Source organism: Ranitomeya imitator, chromosome 4, assembly GCF_032444005.1.
Source record: "Ranitomeya imitator isolate aRanImi1 chromosome 4, aRanImi1.pri, whole genome shotgun sequence".
Taxonomy (NCBI): Eukaryota; Metazoa; Chordata; class Amphibia; order Anura; family Dendrobatidae; genus Ranitomeya; species Ranitomeya imitator.
The window spans coordinates 311,925,991-311,946,078 of NC_091285.1; the positions used below are offsets into that span (position 1 = coordinate 311,925,991).

General features: G+C 45.3%; 1 long non-coding RNA gene across 1 annotated transcript in view; it reads left to right on the forward strand.

Moving 5' to 3' along the window:
* The first annotated feature begins 2,934 nt into the window (after window positions 1-2,934).
* LOC138674092 (uncharacterized) overlaps window positions 2,935-20,088 on the forward strand; it is a 117,761-nt gene continuing 100,607 nt past the window's right edge. The window contains exon 1 of the long non-coding RNA XR_011320477.1: window positions 2,935-2,985. This is a non-coding gene — a long non-coding RNA (uncharacterized lncRNA). The remainder of the gene's footprint in view (window positions 2,986-20,088) is intronic.

The window sequence follows — 20,088 nt, forward strand, 5'->3', positions numbered from 1 at the left end:
GCTGACTCCCCCCACAGGGCCGTGGTCACCACCTGGCGCAAGCACCCGTGCGTGTGCCGTTTGCCTGGACAGGTGGGTGTGCCCACTCTTGGGCGATGGCACTGACACAGGGTCCCTCCTAGTACAATGAAGTGTCTCTTATGGTGGTGGTGCACAACCAACGTCAGACACAAGGTCGTAATATGAGGGGCCCTGTGCCAGTACCGCCGCCCATGAGAGAGTGTTCCCCCCAACTCGAACAGTGCTCTACCACTTGCAATACTTACCTCTCCCTGCTCCACCACTGTGTAGTCTGTGCTGTTAAAGGGACACTGTCACCTGGATTTGGAGGGAACAATCTTCAGCCATGGAGGCGGGGTTTTGGGATTTTTGATTAACCCTTTCCTTACCCGCTGGCTGCATGCTGGCTGCAATATTGGATTGAAGTTCATTCTCTGTCCTCCATAGTACACGCCTGCGCTGTGCAAGATTGCCTTGTGCAGGCATGTACTACGGAGGACAGATAATGAACTTCAATCCAATATTGCAGCCAGCATGCAGCCAGCGGGTAAGGAAAGGGTGAATCAAAAACCCCAAAACCCCACCTCCATGGCTGAAGATTGTTCCCTCCAAATCCAGGTGACAGTGTCCCTTTAAATCCTTCAATGGCACTGCCAATACAAATTTGTTGAAATGATAGATGATAGTTAAAATATACAGGGGCCCTGGCCTCCATTTAGACCAGCTAATACTTTGCGCCTACTACCACTGTCTGCTACTCAGCAGAGGAGCCCACCCATGTACCTAGCTATGCCACCTGTTTAGTCCTGTTACCAATTTTGAACTGCATTTAGCCTACTTTATTATTTGGGCCTATATCTGTGTTTCCTCATCATCCTGCCCATTGCCCAGCCACTGCTAGATGAGTCTGCTGGTACATTGACCCAGACCACTACATTCCCCTTGCACTCTACACAGCCAGAATCTGACCCTGCTGAAAGTCAGGTTCCCCTTCCCGCATACTATACCACCTTACACGGGGGCAAAGAGGAAGGTGCAGATGAAAGTGCAGGTTCCTTCATCAGGTGGGGCATACTCGTTGGCAACATCACTGGCACAGGACCCTTCATAGTACGCAAAAGTGTCTCTGGCAGTGGGAGGCGCCACCTGCTGTGAAACACACCGCCGTACTATGAAGTGCCCTGTGCCAGAGCCAACGAGTGGGCCCCCCCTGCTTGCTCTGGATCACCGCACTTGCAAAGTTGAAATACTTACCTCTCCCTGCTCCACCGCCGTGACGTATTCCGCGTTTCCTGGGCCCACGAAAATCTTGTGCTAGCCCTACCCCCCCACAACTTTAGCCAAATGACCCCCAGTTTTCAATGCCTAACTATTATTATAAAGAAAATTAAGATTGACAAGCTTAAGTAATAAGAATTGATGTTTTTGGCATTAAAATGGGCATTGTAGGTGTTTTCCTGTCCTCCACTTACTGCCGACTTTGATTTCCCATTGACTTGCATTGGCTTTCGTGTTTCAGTCGACCCCTGACTTTTCGCAATAATCGGCTGATTTCACCCGACCCGACTTTTGACAAAGTCGGGTTTCGCGAAACCCGACTCGATCCGAAAAAGTAAAAGTTGCTCAACTCTACTCTGCACTATCCTGCAATGAAGTGGGTGTTTGGGGAGTTATGGCTATTTTCATAGCTTCCACTACTTTCAATAGTTGGACCTTGCACAGAGTGCAAAGTTGGTGTAAGGAGACTTATAAGCCATGCAATGCTCATTTGGGAATGGAAATATATATATATAATTTTTAGATGGCCACTTCCGAGCGGAAAAGAACTAGAACTTTAGTGCTACCAAATGGATGTAGCAATCCTAAAGGTCAATGTCGACAGTTTAACAAGCCTTGCCATATGACTTAAGATATGAAACCAAACTAGACACTGCATTTAGAAATAAATGTTTTGAGATATTTGCTCCTCATCAGTGAAAACAGGAGGTCTAATTTGGCTAGGTTAGAGGCATGACAGGGGTTGTAAGGGTTAAAATTTCCCTTGTGGAAAGTGCCAAGTCCACCTAAGTAGATTTGCACTGTTCATGGGGTGAAATGTAACTCCTTAACCCCCTGTCAGAGGCCTCTCATAAAGGCATATCAGACATACTGCTTTAAACTGATGAGGGGAAAACCACCCAAAACATCTCTGCAAATGCAGTGTTTAGTTTGGGTTCTTCAAAGTCATCAAAGGGTCCATTTTGACTTTTAGGAATGCTACGTCCAATACGTGGCGGTTCCACTTTAGAAAGGCTGTTTGGAAAAGTGGGACCTGTCATGTATGGAATATCTTACATACAAGTCATAAATACTTATTGCCTTTCTGAGAAACGGCGATGCAGTGAAGTGCGATGGTAACTTGCTTTCTGTTTAGCCAGTAACTTCAAAGAGGGAATCACAATTGTATTTACTGAAAACTCGTGACATACCATAAATGTGAAGTTACGTGTCCAGAATCAGCAGAAATGGTTTTGCTTGGTTGCACCTCCATCACAAATAATAAAGAAATTAATGAGTAACCACTTTTAGGAGAATTGGAAAAAACTGAAAAACAACACATTTTCTTAGATACTTACTATTTTGTTAGATTGAAACTGTTTAAAGTCTCATGTAGGCACTTGCATTGTTTTTTTGTATGGCACTCAAAAGCAAAGCTAGTAAAACTCCTTCTCCATGACTACACGATACTTTAATGGGTTATTTAGCAATGATCTACCAGCCAACTCACCATAATGGACATTCTTTGGATTCCCCATCATCCGCGTGAACTAACGAATACTTTGCTGCTCATATCTCTGTGATGTACCCGGAAATTGTGGTCATTGTGGTCATTTATTTCAAGTGTGCTCATGATGACCAGTGCATTAATGTTTATCTTTTGTTTGTTTTTTCTGCATTTTGTCTATGGTTATTCTCTATGGATTTGCCCTTTACTTGCAATTAAAGGTAGGTGTATCATGTTCATACTGTACTTGTTTTTGTCAAAATATATGGTAAGAAAATCATGTCTCCCTTCTTTAAAAATGTCAGCTTTTCAGTTGAGGCAATTTTAAAAAAGTCAACACTTTTTTTGAGAACCATTGATATCAAATCGTGCTCAATTGGAGTACAGATTTAGGCAGTGATAGGGTCAGCTCAGCATCGGTGTCTTCATAACTCTGGGGAGCAGTTGCTGTATAAGTTTGTTCTGATAAGCACAACACTCAGAGGAGGAGAAAGATGCTGCTGACCAGGCAAAGTGATTGGAGAAAAACATTATTACTAGTGATGAGCGAATGTGCTCACCACTACTCGTTACTCGCCCGAGTATCACTATACTCCATGTACTCGGCGAGTACTCAGCATTTCCGGGATTACTCGTCGGGACATCGAGTCTCCATCATGCATTTTTGGCTGTCTTTAGAGATCCAATCAACATGCAGCGATTGTCTGCCAGGCACTGTAATGCCGCAGCCATCTTTGTTGTGGTCTTGCAGTGATTGGCTGGCTGCACAGCATCATCAGGGGAATAACAGACCGGACGCCACCCAGCTTGGTGCATTCAGCTCTGGAATAACAGTGTAGGGAGAGCTTCTGCTGAGATAGGCTCAGATGCGAGGATTTGTTATTCAGTGTGGGGTGACGGGTCTACCATCCTAAACTACTCAAATCCAGCTAAACCTACAGTCCTTTTAAGGACTAATTCCGGAGTATATAGGTTGCAGTACTAGGTAGGCAGGGGAGTATATGTCGCTCTATACATATCAGTGCAAGACCTGTAGGCACTGTATGCATACCTCCCAACTGTCCCAGATCCTGCGGGACTGTCCCGATTTGATAGTCAGCCCCGCAATCCCGGGCGGGACATTAGTTATCCCACACTGGTTGGGAGGTGTGTAATATCACCTGGTCAGCTCCCTGAGTCCCTGCACCCGCAGAGCAGCACACCACATATTGGCTGCTCTGAGCGCACAGGACCTGTGATGAGGTCACAGGATCGGGAGGACCTCTGTGTATAGGATTCTGCTGGTTGTCATGGCGCCGGATGAGGGTAAGCGTAAGTGTGAGGTCAGGAGATGTTTACAGTGTGGATGTAGCAGAGCTGTGTGTGTACGAGGTGCATGGATCGGACCAGCGTGTGAAAGGTGTATGGAGCGGAGTCGTGTGTGTAAGAGGTGTAAGGAGCCGTGTGTACGAGGTGTTCGGAGCACAGCCACGTGTTTACAAGGTGTATGGAGCGGAGCAGCATGTGAAAGGTGTATGGAGCGGAGTCGTGTGTGTAAGAGGTGGACGGAGCCGTGTGTACAAGGTGTATGGAGCACAGCCACGTGTGTACGAGGTGTATGGAGCAGAGCAGCGTGTGAAAGGTGTACGGAGCAGAGTCGTGTGTGTAAGATGTGTACGGAGCGGAGCCATGTGTGTAAGAGGTGTGCAGATCAGAGCAGCGTGTGAAAGGTGTACGGAGCAGAGTCGTGTGTGTAAGATGTGTACAGAGTGGAGCCATGTGTGTAAGACGTGTGCAGATCGGAGCAGAGTTTGAAAGGTGTATGGAGCAGAGTCATGTGTGTACGAGGTGTACAGAGCGGAGCCACGTGTGTACGAGGTGTGCGGAGCAGAGCCATGTGTGTACAAGGTATATGAAGCAGAGCAGCGTGTGCAATGTGTATGAAGCGGAGCTGTGTGTGTACCAGGTGTACGGAGTGGTACCGTGTGTGTACGAGATGTATGGAGAGGAGCCGTGTGTGTATGTGGTGTACGGAGTGGAGCCGTGTGTGTGCAAGGTAAACGGAGCAGGCGCAGCGTGTGAAATGTGTATGGAATGGAGCCGTGTGTGTACGAGGTGTACAGAGTGGAGCTGTGTGTGTGTGTATGAGGTCTACGGAGCGAAGCCATGTGTGTACGAGGTGTACAGAGTGGACCCGCATGTGCAAGGTGAATGGAGCGCAGTCGTGTGTGTACGAGGTGTACGGAGTGGAGCCGGGTGTGTACGAGTTGTACGGAATGGAGCCGTGTGTGTATGAGGTGTACGGAGCGGAGCCATGTGTGTTCAAGGTGTACGGAGCGGAGCCGCATGTGCAAGGTGAATGGAGTGCAGTCGTGTGTGTATGAGGTGTATGGAGCGGAGCCGTGTGTGTACGAGGTGTACGGAGTGGAGCCGTGTGTGTACGAGATGTATGGAGAGGAGCCGTGTGTGTATGAGGTTAACTGAGCGGAGCCTTGTGTGTACAAGGTGTATGGAGCGGAGCCGTGTGTGTAGGAGGTGTACGGAGCGGAGCCGTGTGTGTACGAGGTGTACAGAGCAGAGCCGTGTGTGTACGAGGTGTACGGAGCAGAGCCGCATGTGCAAGGTGTATCGAGCGGAGTCGTGTATGCACAAAATGTATGGAGCGGAGTCGCATGTGTACGAGGTGTACGGAGCGGAGCCACATGTGCAAGGTGTATGGAGCGGAGTCGTGTGTGTACGAGGTGTATGGAGCAGAGTCGCATGTGGACGGAGCGAACGCTGGCTGCGTCGGATCGGAGCAGATATTGCTCCTTGCTCTGACACTGACTGGCACAGGAGACATGGAGAGGTATTTATCAGTGGCGTATTACAGCTGCAGCGAAGTGAGCAGTCAGCGGCGCAGCTGGATGACACCATTCAGCGCCGTGGGAGTGGAAGCTGCCGGCTGCTGCGAGGATGCGTGGTGAAAGGTGTGTGTGTGTAGTGATGGAGAAGGCATTGATGGGGGTTGGGTAACCATGTGTAGCCATTATACTGTACGCAGCATCATGTGGGGCCATTATACAGTATGGAGCATAATGTGGCCATTAATACAGTATGGAGCATTATGTGTGGCCATTATACAGTATGGGGCACTGTGTGACCATTATACAGTATGGAGCATCATGTGGAGCCATTATACAGTAAGGAGCATCATATGTGGCCATTATACAGTATGGAGCATCATGTGTGGCCATTATACGGGTACACAGCATCATGTGTGGCCATTATACAGTACAAAGCATCATGTGGGGCTATTATACAGTATGGAGCATAATGTGGCCATTATACAGTATGGAGCATCACGTGGGGCCACTACACTGTACGCAGCATCATTTGGGGCCATTATACAGTATGGAGCATCATGTGTGGCCATTATACAGTATGGAACATCATGTGTAGCCATTATACAGTATGGAGCATCATGTGGCCTTTATACAGTGTGGAGCATCATGTGTGGCCATTATACAGTATGGAGCACTGTGTGGTCATTATACAGTATGGAGCACTGTGTGGCCAATATACAGTATGGAGCATCATGTGGAGCCATTATACCGTATGGAGCATCATGTGTGGCCATTATACAGTATGCAGCATCATGTGGGCCCATTATACTGTATGGAGCATCACGTGAGGCCAGTACACTATACGCAGCATCATTTGGGGCCATTATACAGTATGGAGCATCATGTGTGGCCATTATACAGTATGCAGCATCATGTGAGCCCATTATACTGTATGGAGCATCACGTGAGGCCAGTACACTGTATGCAGCATCATTTAGGGCCATTTTACAGCATGGAGCATCATGTTTGGCCATTATACAGTATGCAGCATCATGTAGGCCCATTATACTGGATGGAGCATCACGTGGGGCCAGTGCACTATATGCAGCATCATTTGGGGCCATTATACAGTATAGAGCATCATGTGTGGCCATTATACAGTATGGAGCATCACGTGGGGTCAGTACACTGTACACAGCATCATTTGGGGCCATTATACAGTATGGAGCATCATGTGGAGCCATTATATAGTAGGGAGCATCATGTGTGGTCATTATACAGTATGGAGCACTGTGTGGCCATATTTTTTTGTTTATAATTATTGTTTACGAAACATTGTGATCAGAAGTGCTAAATGGGTGTGGTTGGGGCGTGACTAGTTGTGAAATGGGTGTGGTCAGAGGTGTGGCTAAAACTTTGTCCCTCATTCCCTTCCTTGAAAGTTGGGAGGTATGATGTATGTGTGTGTATAGATATCATTGCATACATCAAGAGGGTCCATTTCATTACTATCTGCTGCTGCTGCTGCTACCTATAGCATATATTGACCGTATATACCTAGCTTCAGGTATAATTGGCTAGGAAACATTTTTTTGCCAGGTAATAGAGATTATTTTATTGCAAAGTAATCCAGAGCCCTTTTTTCTCCATTTACTTTTTCACACTACACAATACAGCCAGATCCTTTTCCTAGCACAGCGTGAAAATACAGTAATTTTAACTCCTTAATCTCATATGACAAACTATCCCGTCGAGGTGACCTGGGACTTAATTCTCAGTGACGGGATAGTACGTCATATGCAAGTGGACGCGCTCACGGGGGGAATGCGGCCGATCGCAGCCAGGTGTCAGCTGACTATCGCAGCTGACATCTGGCACTATGTGCCAGGAGCAGTCAGGGACCGTTCCTCGCACATTAACCCCCGGAACACTGCGATCAGCAGGCGCTGGTAAGCCAGGAGCAATGCACATCAGATCACTGATCTGACACAGTGCTCTGCAAAGTGTCAGATCAGTGATCTGACACTATAATGTGATGTACCCCCTGGGACAATGTGATAATGTAAAAAAAAAATATTTAGATGTGTAAAAAAAAAAATAAAATAAAATAATTCCTAAATAAAGAACAAAATATTGTTCCCATAAATACATTTCTTTTTCTGAATTAAAAAAAAAAACAATAAAAGTACACATATTTAGTATCGGCCTGTTTGAAATGACCCAACCTATAAAACTGTCCCACTAGTTAACCCCTTCAGTGAACACCGTAAAAAAGTTTAAAAAAAAAACAGGCAAAAAACAACGCTTTATTATTATACCGCCGAACAAAAAATGAAATAACACACGATCCAAAAGACAGATATAAATAACCATGGTACCAATGAAAACGTCGTCTTGTCCCGCAAAAATCGAGCCACCAGACAGCATCATCAGCGAAGAAATATAAAAGTTATAGTCCTCAGAATAAAGCGATGCAAAAATAATTATTTTTATATAAAATAGTTTTTATTGTATAAGAGCGCCAAAACATAAAAAAATGATATAAATGAGGTATTGCTGTAATCGTACTGACCTGAAGAATAAAATCAATTTTACCAAACATGGAAAGGTATAAACGCCCCCCCAAAAGAAATTCATAAATAGCTGGTTTGTGGTCATTCTGCCTCACAAAAATTGGAATAAAAAGCGATCAAAAAATGTCACGTACCCAAAAATGGTACCAATAAAAACGTCAACTCGTCCCGCAAAAAACTAGACCTCACATGACTCTGTGGACCAAAATATGGAAAAATTATAGGTCTCAAAATGTGGTAACGCAAAAAATATTTTTTGCAATAAAAAGCGTCTTTTAGTGTGTGACAGCTTCCAATCCTAAAAATCTGCTAAAAACCCACTATAAAAGTAAATCAAAACCCCCTTCATGACCCCCTTAGTTAGGGAAAAATAATAAAATTTAAAAAATATGTTTATTTCCATTTTCCCATTAGGGTTAGGGCAAGTGTTATGGTTAGGGTTAGGGCTAGGGTTAGGGTTTGTGCTAGGATTAGGGTTAGGGCTAGGGTTAGGGCTGGGGTTAGGGTTGGGGTTAGGGTTGGGGCTAGGGTTAGGGTTGGTGCTAGGGTTAGTGCTATAGTTAGGGTTGGGGCTAAAGTTAGGGTTAAGGTTGGAGCTAAAGTTAGGGTTAGGGCTACAGTTAGGGTTGAGGCTAAAGTTGGGATAAGGTTGGGGCTAAATTTAGGGTTAGGGTTGGGGCTAAAGTTAGGGTTGGGGCTAAAGTTAGGGTTAGGGTTTGGATTACATTTACGGTTGGGATTAGGGTTAGGGGTGTGTCAGGGTTAAGGGTGTGGTTAGGGTTATGGTTGGGATTAGGGGTGTCGTTGGGGTAAGGGGTGTGGTTGGGATTAGGGTTAGGGGTGTGTTTAGGTTAGGGTTTCAGTTACAATTTGGGGTTTCCACTGTTTAGGCACATCAGGGCTCTACACACGCGACATTGTGTCCGATCTCAACTCCAGCCAATTCTGCGTTGAAAAAGTAAAACAGTGCTCCTTCCCTTCCGAGCTCTCCGATGCTCCCAAACAGGGGTTCACCCCAACATATGGGGTATCAGCGTACTCAGGACAAATTGGACAACTTTTGGGGTCCAATTTCTCTTGTTACTCTTGGGAAAAAAATTGGGGGAGCTAAAAAACCATTTTTGAGGAAAAAAAATGTTTTTTTTATTTTGAAGGCTCTGCATTATAAACTGTAGTGAAACACTTGGGGGTTCAAAGCTCTCACAACACATCTAGATAAGTTCCTTAGAGGGTCTACTTTTCAAAATGGTGTCACTTGTGGGGGGTTTCAATGTTTAGGCACATCAGGAGCTCTCCAAACGCAACATGGTGTCCCATCTCAATTCCAGTCAATTTTGCATTGAAAAGTCAAATGGCGCTCCTTCCCTTCCGAGCTCTGCCATGCACCCAAACAGTGGTTTACCCCCACATATGAGGTATCAGTGTACTCAGGACAAATTGCAAAACAACTTTTGGGGTACAATTTCTTCTGGTATCATTGGGAAAATAAAAAATTGAGGGCGAAAACTTCATTTTTGTGAAAAAATATGATTTTTTATTTTATGGCTTTACATTATGAACTTAAAGTTAAATGTTCATTTTTCTAAACATTCCAAAAATTTCTGTGAAACACCTGAAGGGTTAATAAACTTTTTGAATGTGGTTTTGAGCACCTTGAGGGGTGCAGTTTTTAGGATGGTATCACACTTGGTTATTTTCTATCTCAAAATTACTTCAAATGTGATGTGGTACCTAAATAAAATGGTGTTGTAAAAATGAGAAATTGCTGGTCAACTTTTAACCCTTATAACTCTCTTTGTTCAAAAAGTTTTGCTGATGTAAAGTAGAATTGTGGGAAATGTTACTTAAGTATTTTGTGTGACATATCTCTGTGATATAAGGGCATAAAAACTCAATTTTGGAAAATTGTGAAATTTTCAAAATTGTCGCCAAATTTCCATTTTTTTCACAAATAAACGCAGGTAACATCAAACAAATTTTACCACAATCATGAAGCCCAATATGTCATGAGAAAACAATGTGATAGTCATAATCCGTTGAAGCGTTCCAGAGTTATAGCCTCATAAAGGGACAGTGGTCTGAATTGGCCCGATCATTAACGTGCAAACCACCCTTGGGGCTTAAGAGGTTAAAGGGGTCACAAAAATCACTTATGAGTGCGCAGAAAAATCTTTAATGTTTTTGTGGTACGGTAGAGTAGAATTTTTTTTGAGTGTCCTACACAATTTCTTGACACCATTTTGCTGAACCCCCCAAAAAATACATACAGGCCACATATTTTACAGTGTGGTATATCTGTGACTCGCCTCATACATCCGCGTGCTAAAAAATTGGGAATTTTAGGCTGGTATTCCGTTTTTTTGCTGTCTGTTACTGTAGTTATATACAAGACTATTTTGCAGACCCCCCAATAAATACAGGCCACATATTTGGCAGTGTGATATTTCCATGACATGCCTGATATATCTGCGTGCTCCACGTTTGGGCATTTTAGGCCGTTATTCCAATTTTTTTCCTGTCTATTGCTTTACTTATATACAGCACTAGTTAGCAAACCTCAAAAAAAAAATACAGGCCACATATGAGGCAGAGTGGTATTTCCATGACAGGCCTCATACATCTGCGTTCTCCAAGTTTGGGCATTTTAGGCTGTTATTCCAGTCTTTTTCTTATCTTTTACTCTACTTATTTACAGCAGTATTTAGCAAACCTCAAAAAAAAATACAGGCCACATATTTGGCAGTGTGGTATTTCCGTGACAGGCCTCATATATCTGCGTGCTCCAAGTTTGGGCATTTTAGGCCGTTATTCCAGTTTTTTCATGTCTGTTACTCTACTTATATACAGCACTATTTATCAAACCTAAAAAAAAGTAACATATTTGGCAGTGTGTTATTTCCGTGAAAGACCTCATGTATCTGTGCTAAAAATTTGGCCATTTCAGACCTACATATTCTAGTGTTTTTGCTGTCTGTTACCCTACTGACACCAATTTGATAACCAAAAAATGATTTTTAACAACAGTCCATATAGTTTTAAGTGTTGTTTCCCTCACACGTATCACATACAGGTTCGCTCACAATTCAGACATTTGTAGTGAACGTGTAAAATATTCTAGTCCATTTACAATGGGCAAGGCGCGTGGCAAGGGACGGGGAACTGGATGTGATGATGATGGTGTATGCCGAGGCCGAGGCCGTGGGCAAGCTGAAAATGGGCCACAAAAAACGCTCACATCTTCTCGCTGGACCTTAGTGTCCGAAGTCCTAGGTGACTGCAGCAATACAGCACTATTGAAGCCAGAGCAGTGTGAACAGGTTTTTGGTGGGATAGCAGATAATACTTTAAGTTACTTGGCCACCACCACCAGCACCCTGTCTTCCACACATTCAAGTCTGAGTAGCCATGAATCTGGACCGTATATTACTCACCCTGATCCTCCTTCCTCCCACCATGCTGAGTGCCTGAGACAACTGATCCCACACTCGGACACTCTGAAGAGCTGCTTATGTTTCCATAGATTCGACCCTCTCGCCCGGTCCAGTTGAAGTGGGGCAAGATGAGATTCCATGTAGTGATGGTCAAATATTTGAGCAGTCACAGTTAGGGTTGAGCGAAACGGGTCGTTCATTTTCAAAAGTTGCCGACTTTTGGCAAAGTCGGGTTTCATGAAACCAGACCCGACCTCTGTGTGGGGTCGGCCATGCGGTACGCGACTTTCGCGCCAAAGTCGCGTTTCAATGACGCGAAAAGCGCCATTTCTCAGCCAATGAAGGTGAACGCAGAGTGTGGGCAGCGTGATGACATAGGTCCTGGTCCCCACCATCTTAGAGAAGGGCATTGCAGTGATTGGCTTGCTGTCTGCGGCGTCACAGGGGCTATAAAGAGGCGTTCCCGCCAACCGCCATCTTACTGCTGCTGATCTGAGCTTAGGGAGAGGTTGCTGCCGCTTCGTCAGAAGCAGGGATAGCGTTAGGCAGGGTCCATTAACCCCCAAACCGCTTGTGCTGTAGCGATTTCCACTGTCCAACACCACCTTCGGTGTGCAGGGATAGTGGAAGCTACATTTATTTTTTTTCCTCAGCGCTGTAGCTCATTGGGCTGCCCTAGAAGGCTCCCTGATAGCTGCATTGCTGTGTGTACGCCGCTGTGCAAACCAACTGCTTTTTTCAAAGCACAAATCCTGTTGTTCCTTCCTTTCTGCACAGCTATCTTTTTTGTTTGTCCACACTTTTTATTTAATTTGTGCATCAGTCCACTCCTTATTGCTGCCTGCCATACCTGGCTGAGATTACTGCAGGGAGATAGTAATTGTAGGACAGTCCCTTTTATTTATTTTTTTTTTAATTCTCCCTACAAAAAATAAGTTGTGGGAGATTAAGATTGGCATTTCTGCTAGAGTGCCATCCCTGTGTGTGCCATCTATCTTACATAGTGGGCCATAGAAAGCCATTTTTTTTTTGTTGATTTGGTTTCTAAATTCTACCTGAAAAAATCAATAAATCAATCAGTGGGAGATAAATATTGGCCTCTGGGCTTTTGTGCCACTCCTGACTCCTGTGTGTGCCATCTCTCACTCAGTGGGCCATAGAAAGCCTATTTATTTTTTTTTGTTGATTTGGTTTCTAAATTCTACCTGGAAAAATCAATAAATCAATCAGTGGGAGATAAATATTGGCCTCTGGGCTTGTGTGCCACTCCTGACTCCTGTGTGTGCCATCTCTCACTCAGTGGGCCATAGAAAGCCTATTTATTTTTTTTGTTGATTTGGTTTCTAAATTCTACCTGAAAAAATCAATAAATCAATCAGTGGGAGATAAATATTGGCCTCTGGGCTTGTGTGCCACTCCTGACTCCTGTGTGTGCCATCTCTCACTCAGTGGGCCATAGAAAGCCTATTTATTTTTTTTTGTTGATTTGGTTTCTAAATTCTACCTGGAAAAATCAATAAATCAATCAGTGGGAGATAAATATTGGCCTCTGGGCTTGTGTGCCACTCCTGACTCCTGTGTGTGCCATCTCTCACTCAGTGGGCCATAGAAAGCCTATATTTTTTTTTTTTGGTTTCTAAATTCTCCCGGTAAAAATCCTTTTATTTTATTTGGTTTCTAAATTCTTCCTGAAAAAAATCATTTTATTTTATTTTGTTTGTAAAGTCTCCCTGAAAAAAAAAATCAGTGGGAGATTAATATTGCCCTTTCTGCTTGTGTGCCAGTCTTGACTCCTGGGTGTGCCATCTCTCTCTCTCAAATAGTGGGCACTGGGCCATAGAAAGGCAATTTTTTTTTTATTTGGTTTCTAAATTCTCCCGGAAAAAATCATTTTATTTTATTTGGTTTCTAAATTCTTCCTTAAAAATCATTTTATTTTATTTTGTTTCTAAAGTCTCCCTGAAAAAAAAAAAATCAGTGGGAGATTAATATTGCCCTTTCTGCTTGTGTGCCAGTCTTGACTCCTGGGTGTGCCATCTCTCTCTCTCAAATAGTGGGCACTAGGCCATAGAAAGGCAATTTTTTTTTATTTGGTTTCTAAATTCTCCCGGAAAAAATCATTTTACTTTTTTTTGGTTTCTAAATTCTTCATGAAAAAATCATTTTATTTTATTTTGTTTCTAAAGTCTCCCTGAAAAAAAAAAAAAAATCAGTGGGAGATTAATATTGCCCTTTCTGCTTGTGTGCCAGTCTTGACTCCTGGGTGTGTCATCTCTCTCTCTCAAATAGTGGGCACTGGGCCATAGAAAGGCAATTTTTTTTTAATTTGGTTTCTAAATTCTCCCGGAAAAAAATCATTTTATTTTATTTGGTTACTAAATTCTTCCTTAAAAAATCATTTTATTTTATTTTGTTTCTAAAGTCTCCCTAAAAAAAAAAAAAAAATCAGTGGGAGATTAATATTGCTCTTTCTGCTTGTGTGCCAGTCTTGACTCCTGGGTGTGCCATCTCTCTCTCTCAAATAGTGGGCACTGGGCCATAGAAAGGCAATTTTTTTTTTATTTGGTTTCTAAATTCTCCCGGAAAAAATCATTTTACTTTTTTTTTGTTTCTAAATTCTTCCTTAAAAAATGATTTTTTTTTAATTTTGTTTCTAAAGTCTCCCTGAAAAAAAAAAAAAATCAGTGGGAGATTAATATTGCCCTTTCTGCTTGTGTGCCAGTCTTGACTCCTGGGTGTGCCATCTCTCTCTCTCAAATAGTGGGCACTGGGCCATAGAAAGGCAATTTTTTTTTTTTTTTTGCTTTCTAAATTCTCCCTGAAATAAAAAAAAAAATACAGTGGGAGATTAATATTGACATTTGTGCTTGAGTGACAGTCCTGCGTGTGTGGCATCTCTCTGATTTGGTGCCACAGAAAACAGAGTGTGTAACATAGTGCCTGATTTTCCTTGCGGTCTCACCAACCTGTAAACGGACATCGAAATCATACTGATGTTATAGCTCACCGTGTAAGTTGTTTGACAGCAACAAATACCGTTACTTTGGTTACGTTTTTAAAACAATGAGGAAGTCTGGTGGAAGAGGTCGTGGCCGTGGGCATTCATTGTCAGCTGGTAATGATGGTAGTGGTAGTGGAGCATCAGGTGGTCGTGGGAAAAGAAATATTGCACCTAAGTCTGGAGCTGTGGAGCCAGGTTCGTCGTCTGGCTACAGAAGGCCTAGAACGCTCCCTTTTCTGGGAGTAGGAAAACCGCTTTTAAAGCCGGAGCAGGAAGAGCAAGTTTTGGCTTACCTTGCAGACTCAGCCTCTAGCTCTTTTGCCTCCTCTTTTGAAACTGGTAAATGTACAAGCAGGGCGTCGTTAGTGGATGTTCACGGTCAGGGACAAGTCGCTTCCTTGTCCTCTTCAGCAAAAACAACAACAGAGAAGGATGCAGCAGGCGACACAACGGGTTACTCCATGGAGCTTTTTACACATACCGTCCCTGGCTTAGAAAGTGAAGCAGTTAACAGGCCATGCCCATTACAAGTTGAATCTGACATGGAGTGCACTGATGCACAGCCACAGCCAGACTACTATGCTGGTCCTTTGACTCAGACCACAACATTGCCCTCGCAGGGTACTGATCCAGAATCAGACCCTGATGAGACTATGTTGCCCCATCACGAACGCTCTACCACCGACTTACACGGTGACACAGACGAAGTTGCGCACGAGCTAGAAGAGGAGGTTATAGATGACCCAGTTGTTGACCCCGATTGGCAGCCATTGTGGGAACAGGGTGCAGGCGGCAGTAGTTCTGAAGCGGAGGAGGAGGGGCCGCAGCAGGCATCAACATCGCAACAGGTTCCATCTGCCGGGCCCGTATCTGGCCCAAAACGAGTGGCAAAGCCAAAAACTGTTGGAGGACAGCGTGTCCATCCGGTTAAAGCTCAGTCTGCAATGGCTGCAAAGGGATCCGAGGCTCGAAAGAGTGCAGTCTGGCATTTTTTTAAACAACATCCAATTGATCCGCACAAAGTCATCTGTCAAAAATGTTCAACTAGCTTAAGCAGAGGTCAGAATCTGAAAAGTCTCAATACAAGTTGCATGCATAGACATTAAACCACCATGCATTTGCAAGCCTGGACTAACTACCAAACGTCCCTTAAGGTTGTAGCACCCTCGGCCAATGAAGCTAGTCAGCAACGCTACATCCCTTCCGTCACTGTAAGGCCACCATTTTCCGCACCACCAGCAGTATCTGTGCAGGTTTCTTTGCCAGCCCAAAGCAGTCAGGGAATCACCAGTTTCATAGGAGGAAATACTGCATCTAGGGCACCGGCGGAAACAATACCGTCTCCAACCGTCTCTCAGTCTGCCATGTCCACCGGCACATCCGCTAGTTCCACGATCTCCAGCTCTCCAGTCCAGCTCACCCTACATGAGACTCTGGTTAGAAAAAGGAAGTACTTATCCTCGCATCCGCGTACACAGGGTTTTAACGCCCACATAGCTAGACTAATCTCGTTAGACATGATGCCCTACCGGTTAGTTGAAAGTGAAGCTTTCAAAGCCCTGATGGAGTACGCTGAACCACGCTACGAGCTACCCAATCGACACTTCTTTTCGAGAAAAGCCATCCCAGCCCTGCACCAGCATGTTAAACAGCGCATCGTCCATGCACTCAGGCAATCTGTGAGTACAAAGGTGCACCTGACTACAGATGCATGGACCAGTAGGCATGGCCAGGGACGTTACGTGTCCATCGCGGCACACTGGGTGAATGTGGTGGATGCAGGGTCCACAGGGGACATCAATTTCGGGACAGTTGTGCCTAGCCCACGGTCTAGGAAACAGTTGGCTGTAGGCGTTTGCACCCCCTCCTCCTCCTCGTCCTCCTGCAGAAGCGAGAGCTCTTCCACAGACCGCAGTCGCCCAACCACTCCATCGGCAGCCGTCACTGTTGCACACCAGTTGTCCCATTATGGCCCAGCTACTGGCAAGCGTCAGCAGGCTGTATTGGCTATGAAGTGTTTGGGCGACAACAGACACACCGCGGAAGTTCTGTCCGAGTTCTTGCAGCAAGAAACGCAGTCGTGGCTGGGCACAGTAGATCTTGAGGCAGGCAAGGTAGTGAGTGATAACGGAAGGAATTTCATGGCTGCCATCTCCCTTTCCCAACTGAAACACATTCCTTGCCTGGCTCACACCTTAAACCTGGTGGTGCAGTGCTTATTGAAAACTTATCCTGGGTTCTCCGACCTGCTCCTCAAAGTCCGTGGACTTTGCTCACATATCCGCCGTTCGCCGGTACACTCCAGCCGTATGCAGACCTATCAGCGGTCTTTGAACCTTCACCAGCATCGCCTAATCATAGACGTTGCAACAATGTGGAACTCAACACTGCACATGCTTCAGAGACTGTGCGAACAGAGGCGGGCTGTTATGTTTTTGTGGGAGGATACACATACACGGGCAGGCAGTAGGATGGCAGACATGGAGTTGTCAGGTGTGCAGTGGTCGAAGATACAAGACATGTGTCAAGTCCTTCAGTGTTTTGAGGAATGCACACGGCTGGTTAGTGCAGACAACGCCATAATAAGCATGAGCATCCCCCTAATGTGTCTGCTGATGCAAAGATTGACGCACATAAAGGATCAGGCGTCTGCACCAGAGGAAGAGGAAAGCCTTGTTGACAGTCAGCCATTGTCTGGTCAGGGCAGTGTACAGGACGAGGTAGCGGGCGAAGAGGAGGTGGAGGATGAAGAGGATGATGGGGATGAGTATATTTTTAATGAGGAATCTTTCCCGGGGGCACTGGAAATTGGTGGCGTGGCAAGGCCGGGTTCTGGTTTTTTGAGGGACACAAGTGACGTAGATTTGCCTGAAACTGCCCCTCAACCAATCACAACCGCAGATTTGACAACTGGAACTTTGGCCCACATGGCGGATTATGCCTTACGTATCCTCAAAAGGGACACACGCATTACTAAAATGATGAACGATGACGATTACTGGTTGGCCTGCCTCCTTGATCCTCACTATAAAGGCAAATTGCAAAATATTATGCCACATGAGAACTTGGAACTAATATTAGCAACCAAACAATCAACTCTTGTTGACCGTTTGCTTCAGGCATTCCCAGCACACAGCGCCCGTGATCGTTCTCACACGAGCTGCAGGGGGCAGCAGACCAGGAGTGTTAGGGGTGCACACATCAGAAGTGGCGTTGGACAGAGGGGTTTTCTGACCAGGTTGTGGAGTGATTTTGCTATGACTGCAGACAGGACAGGTAGTGCTGCATCAATTCAAAGTGACAGGAGACAACATTTGTCCAGTATGGTTACAAACTATTTTTCATCCCTTATCGATGTTCTCCCTCAACCGTCATTCCCATTTGATTACTGGGCATCCAAATTAGACACCTGGTCAGAATTGGCAGAATATGCATTGCAGGAGCTTGCTTGCCCGGCAGCTAGTGTCCTATCAGAAAGAGTATTCAGTGCTGCAGGTTCAATATTAACCGAAAAAAGGACTCGTCTGGCTACCCAAAATGTTGATGATCTAACATTCATTAAAATGAACCACAACTGGATTTCGAATTCTTTTGCCCCACCTTGCCCGGCCGACACCTAGCTTTCCTATGAAAAGCTCTTGCCTGTGGACTACTGTGAATTACTTTTCTAATGTCTTAATTTGCTGCAGCTGATTGTCCAGCATACGACATGTTTAGACCTCCCTAAATGGCCAAACTCCCCACACGGAGGCGTGGTATCGCGACTTTGCGCAAGCACCCGTGAGAGTGCTGTTTCTCTGAAGAGGTTGGTTAGCCCGCTTTTGGTCGACAGCACTGCCACAGGGTCCCTCGTAGTACAATAAAGTGTCTCTGGCGGTGGTGGTGCGCACCCAACGTCAGACACACTGTTGTAACATGAGGGGCCCTGGGCCTGTACCGCCGGCAACCAGAGAGTTCACCCACCCCCAGGTCAAACATTGCTCTACCACTTCCACAATTATCTCTCACACTTCCACCAATGCTTAGTCTATGCGCTGACATCCTTCCATTCCTGCCACTGACAATACCATTGTGTTGACATGTATGATGGTACTTAACATAGTCAGGGGCAGTGTCCTCTCTTTACCCAAGTAAATACTTTGCGCCAAATTAGTAAGTCTGAAACTATGCAGAGGATCCCACCCCTGTACCTAATGATTGCACCCTTTAGTGTTTTCGTTTTGTTTTAACGCGAGACATTCACATTTATGTATTGTTTTGGACTACGAACTGGCAGACACTCATTACAATCGGCCTCCGCTGTCCAGACCACTGCTGCCCGTGTACCCCTGGAACCTATTTAAAAGTGCCTACAGCCAAATTTTATTATGTTAGGCCTTCGAAGCCTGTCTGCGGCCCGTTCTTTCTACTACTCCTCCACTGACCAGACCACTGCTGCCCGTGTACCCCTGGAACCTATTTAAAAGTGCCTACAGCCCAATATTTTATTATGTTAGGCCTTCGAAGCCTGTCTGCGGCCCGTTCTTTCTACTACTCCTCCACTGACCAGACCACTGCTGCCCGTGTACCCCTGGAACCTATTTAAAAGTGCCTACAGCCCAATTTTATTATGTGAGGCCTTCGAAGCCTGTCTGCGGCCCGTTCTTTCTACTACTCCTACACTGACCAGACCACTGCTGCCTGTGTACCCCTGGAACCTATTTAAAAGTGCCTGCAGCCCAATATTTTATTATGTTAGGCCTTCGAAACCTGTCTGCGGCCCGTTCTTTCTACTACTCCTCCACTGACCAGACCACTGCTGCCCGTGTACCCCTGGAACCTATTTAAAAGTGCCTACAGCCCAATATTTTATTATGTTAGGCCTTCGAAGCCTGTCTGCGGCCCTTTCTTTCTACTACTCCTCCACTGACCAGACCACTGCTGCCCGTGTACCCCTGGAACCTATTTAAAAGTGCCTACAGCCCAATTTTATTATGTTAGGCCTTCGAAGCCTGTCTGCGGCCCGTTCTTTCTACTACTCCTACACTGACCAGACCACTGCTGCCTGTGTACCCCTGGAACCTATTTAAAAGTGCCTACAGCCCAATATTTTATTATGTTAGGCCTTCGAAGCCTGTCTGCGGCCCGTTCTTTCTACTACTCCTCCACTGACCAGACCACTGCTGCCCGTGTACCCCTGGAACCTATTTAAAAGTGCCTACAGCCCAATATTTTATTATGTTAGGCCTTCGAAGCCTGTCTGCGGCCCGTTCTTACTACTACTCTTCAACTGACCAGACCACTGCTGCCCGTGTACCCCTGGAACCTATTTAAAAGTGCCTACAGCCCAATATTTTATTATGTTAGGCCTTCGAAGCCTGTCTGCGGCCCGTTCTTTCTACTACTCCTCCACTGACCAGACCACTGCTGCCCGTGTACCCCTGGAACCTATTTATAAGTGCCTACAGCCCAATATTTTATTATGTTAGGCCTTCGAAGCCTGTCTGCGGCCCGTTCTTTCTACTACTCCTCCACT